Source organism: Gymnogyps californianus, chromosome 1 (genome assembly GCF_018139145.2).
Source record: "Gymnogyps californianus isolate 813 chromosome 1, ASM1813914v2, whole genome shotgun sequence".
Classification (NCBI taxonomy): domain Eukaryota; kingdom Metazoa; phylum Chordata; class Aves; order Accipitriformes; family Cathartidae; genus Gymnogyps; species Gymnogyps californianus.
This window is the reverse complement of record NC_059471.1, coordinates 8983433-8988646: the sequence shown is the minus strand read 5'-3', so window position 1 is coordinate 8988646 and position 5214 is coordinate 8983433.

Below are 5214 nucleotides of genomic sequence, written 5' to 3'. Positions count from 1 at the left end.
CTTCAGGAGACCAGATTTCAGCCTGTTCAGGGATCTACTCCCAGAATCCTCTGGGAGGCCCTGGACAGAAGAGGGGTCAAGGAGAGCTGATTGATTTTCAAGAATTGCCTTCTCCAAGCTCAAGAGAGATCCATCCCCATGTGCAGGAAATCAAGCAAAGGCAGCAGGAGGCCTGCATGGATGAACAAGGAGCTTCTGACTAAACTCAAACATGAAAAAGAAACATACAAGAGATGGAAGCAGGGTCAGGTGGCCAGGAAGGAATATACTCACTGTCCAAGCATGCAGGGATGCCGCCATAAGTGTCAAGGGAGCTGTATGATGTCATTGTGAGACCACTCTTGATTATCTTTGAAAGGTCATGGTGAGCAGGAGAGTTTCTTGAGAACTACCAGGCTCAAAGGGTTGGGATCAGCTGCACAAAGCCTAGCTGGAGGCCAGTGACTAGAGGTGTACCCCAGGGGTCAATACTGGGGCCAATACTGTTCAACATCTTCATTAATGACCTAGATGAGGGGACAGGTTGCACCCTTAGCAAGTTTTCAGATGATACGAGGTGCTTGATACACCAGATGGATGTGCTGCCATTCAGAGGGACTTCGACAGGCTGGGGAATTGGGCAGAGATGAATATCATGACGTTCAACAAGGGTAAATGCCAAATCTTGTAGCAGGAGAGGAATAACCCCAAGCATCAGTGCACGCTGGGGGCCAACCAGCTGGAAAGAGCTTTGCAGAGAAGGACCTGGGGGTTCTGGTGGACAACAAGTTGAACTTGAGCCTTGCAGCAAAGAAGGCCAACATCCTCCTGGGCTGCATTAGGCAGAGCATTGTCAGCGGGTTGAGGGAGGTGATCTTTCACCTCTAATTAACAGATACACCTCACATACTCCTGGTGAGATACACCTGGAGTCCTGTGTCCAATGCTGGGCTCCCCAGTACGAGAGACAAGGAGGCCTGAGTTCAGCAAAGGACCACAAAGATGGCTAAGGGCTTGAGGCATCAAGGAGAGGCTGCGAGAGCTGGGACAGTTTCAGCCTGGAGAAGAGAAGGCTCATGGGGATCTTATCAATGTGTATAAATACCTAATGGGGTGAGTAAAGAACACAGGCAAAGATGGAAATACTATTTAAACGTAAGAAACACGCTTTTTATTGTGTGTGTGGTCAAACACTGGAAGAAGTTGCCCAGAGATATTGTGAAGTCTCTATCCCTGGAGATATTCAAAACCCAACTGTACATGGCCATGAGCAACCTGCTCTCACTGACACTGCTTTGAGCAGGGGGTTTGGACTTGATGATCTCCAGAAGTATCTTCCCACCTCAGTGATTCTGTGATATTTTAGATTATAGCAAATATAACTTACAAATTATACTCCTGATGAACTTTTATCAGGTAAAGGGAGTATCTTTTGTTGTTTTGTTTCATGGTTTAAATTTGCAGCTTGGGTACCCAGTCCTCAATGAAAATTATTTAAGCCAATGCATATTAATTTAGGATCTGTTCTTATAAAAGTTCCTGCACATAAAGTCAGTGCTGCTTGATGAGCACTATTAGAGATTGATGGTCTCTGAGAATCAGACTTAATTCTACATGAATCAGACAGAAGTTTTGCTAATGTGTCAGCCCTGTTCTTAAAGCAGATTTTCTCTGTGGAGGACAGGGTAGACTAGTCTCTAAGCTCCTGCCCTCCTGGGAGGACATAATACAGGTTACTGAATATAAGAAAGTTTCTAGCTTAATTTAGACGTACCTATCTGTAGCACTGTAACCTGTTGATCCTCATCACACAAGTAATTCACAGTACCTGAAGAGGGTTAAAACTGCTGCACTGTCAGTTTGGTCCAGGCTTTTGTTGGTAGCTCCATAGTAGCAACCCTGCAATGAGTGTGATAGTTCAGTCTACAACCTCAGCGAGTGCTCTTACGCTTCGCTTATTGAATCCGAGACATGACAGTGTTTGGAACTGGCGCATTTCAGACTAATTCTGTGCTGTATGATGCTTTCACTGCCGTCTAGCCTCAGGGACAAGCCATTTTACTTTTCCCAGAGTATTACTGACCCACTGTTATTAGATTTTACCCATGGCAGACATTCTGGTCCTTCCCCTTATTGCTTTTCAAGTTGCACTGTGTTCATGTATTCCCAGGTGACTGTTCAAATGCACTTGGTGTAAAAGGCACCGCAACTCATCTAAGATTTTGCTGCAGGCTCCAAAGGATAGACCTTAACTTGGATTTTATTAGGCTGTGTGGTTCTATACGAAAATAAAGAATAAACTAATTCGGCCTTGAGAAAGGCAATTACATCAAATTATTATTTTTTGAGTCTGATGGAATAGAAACATATGTTTGCATCTGAGCACTGACTGTGCTCACATAGGTAACTAAAACCATCTGAGATGTCCTGAGGCATTGGTACAGGGCTGGTGGATGTGGAAGGTATATTGGAGTGTGCAACAAGTACCCAAGCCGGGTCCTTTTATCTGACTAAGAGTTTGTAATTGTGAGAGAGCCACAAGCTCTCACTCTTTAAATACAAGGATTCGTGCACCTATAGGCTGCTAAAATTTGGGATGTCTTTCCCTGTTTTCTCACTATTTCTCTGCCCTGAATCCTATCTTGCCTTGAGGTCTGATCTTGTGGGATCTCTAACCCTCGGAACAGATGTGTTGCTCTAGGGGGCAAAATTGTACCCTCAACCAGTAACTCCTACCTGTTGAAGACTTTTTTAACAGGGCTGTAATTGTGCTAGAGGGAAAGGTTTCAGCTGTTTTCAAGAGGTGTAGTTCCTGAGGTAAAACAGACACTGCCATGGACTATTCCTGCCATCCAGACCTTGTTTTGTAGGACAGCGGGAGCGTAATTCCCAAGAGGTAACACTTGGGCATGCCCATTAAGTCTATATTGTTATGTTATTGATAGAGTGCTTTCAGCCAGGGTGTAGACTGAATTTTTAATGAGTGAGAATAATTGAGTGCAGGAGTTATAACTCATTTCAGAACAATAACATGACATCTGACCATAAAAGCTATCTGGTACTTCCATTGGTTGCAGAAACATTTGTTTAGATATTCCTTGAGGGATCTTTCCTGATGAAGTGTATTTTCTGCTAAGTTAATTACAAGTTAAGAAGATCATAATTTGATCAAAGGACAGTTCTTGCTATGTTTGACAAGTCAACAACCATTCCACTATGGGTATGTTTGATGAGTCAACAGTAATTTTTAACTGAATATCTTAATCACAGGAACAGTTGGAAAGAAAGAAGGGAAAATCCAAACTAATTAGATCTTCCTAGTCTAAAAATAAAATTGGGGGAAATGCACCATTTTGTTAAAACAATCTATTTCTCTGTAAGAGATTATTCTTGCCATGATTGACTATTTCCATAATGAAGTCAGTGAATGTGCTATGACTGAAATGAGGAAGACAATATATTAATAAAAGATGAACAGTCTTCTGTGTAGCTAACAACTTAGTATTTAATCCATACCCCAGGATTAATTGGCATATGGAAGTCCGGCAAAAAACTGTGTAGAATTTCAATGTTTTGTATTTTTTCTAAAACATAAAATAATCTTCTATCATCAATCATATGAATTTCATCTGTCACATCACATGAATGTATGTATACTTAGACACACACGTATATCTACCATTTCTCTGGATTATGGTGTCATTTATATTGTATGATATATGGGCCATGTATGATACGATATATGGCATAGGCCAATCCCTTCTAGACATTCAAAGCTACCAGGTATAATAGCGATAGCTGTGGTGTAAAACCCCTAGATAATTAGATGGCGATCTTTTAAGTACATACATTTCTAATAATTTCAATCTGTTTCCTTGGGCAAAAACTATTACCTCATGGTTTCAATATCTCAGACAACATTGTCATTTTTTAAAGGTATTTTGGAACAACCATGGTGCTCAGTCAGGATTGTCGTCCTTTTCTATGGTATATGCCACGCAAAGGGAAGGAGTGATAAAATCCAAGATGCAGTTATGCTGTCCTTGATTCCTGTCAACGTAATTGCATCTTCAATTTTATCACTTCTCTCAGAGAAAAAGATCTCTACTAATGACAGAGAAATACTGAGAAATTTCTGAAAATTATCACTGTAAAATGAGTTTCACTTTTATACTGAGGCCAACACAGTCTGTAATGCCTTAATTTGATGGAACTTTCTTAAATGTTATTACTTACAATGGAGACGTGTAGAGTTTGTATCAATTCCTGCCAATTAAAATAGAGTGTTAATATACTCTATTAATGTTAGTGTAAGTATTAAAATAGAGATAGCAGAGCATCAGATGACACTATTATGGCAAATAGTATAGTGAATAGGCAGGGAATACAAATATAAAACAGCATAGATATACATAATGTCAAGTGTGATTTTAATTATTATTTACATTTATTTAATAAAGTTTAAATTGTATGTCTTTTTACCAGAGAAAACACAGACGACCAAAATATAAACACTGAAATATCAACTAAATTGGCAGCATGTTTACATGTTCTTATTGCCTGGACATTGTCAAAGGACCCGAAGCAGCAGCATAAGGGCTCAGAGACTCCATCTGGTTCTCCCAGCTTAACAAGTTACTCCGTGTCAGCTGAGCCTTGCTAACTACCTACCTGTGGGTGGTAAATGCAAGCTAATATGGTTTATATTAACTGCCCTTAATTGTTGTCTCAGTTAAGACAGATTGCATTGCATCAGCTCCAGGCTAAGTGTGTTTCCCTGGACACCTCTGCCTGCAGCAAATCTTTGAGTCACAGTAACCTGGTTGTGTGCCCGAAGGGATCAGCTGGCATCATCAAACAAGTCTTGCAGCGATTGCTTTAAGACCCACCAAAATTATCTGCCTTCCCACATGGCAGTGCTTACTACTGCTGCTGCAGAGCTTCAAATGAGCAGTACATCCACACCTCCCTGCCCCAGTGCCTTCAGATGCCGATGAAGCCAAACCAGTACAGACACATAGTTCAGGACATGGCAACAGTCCTCCAAAAAGGTGGAGCAAGGCAGGGCTGAGGGCCTTATCCCACCTCAGGAGCATTCAGCAGATGGTGTCTATAAAAGCCAATTCGCCATGGAGTTAGGAGATCTGGGTACAGCTTTCACTCAACAAGATACTTCAGTCCATGCTTCACTTTAGCTCAGCAAATCATCTCTCTAAATGCAATGAACTCTCCTAC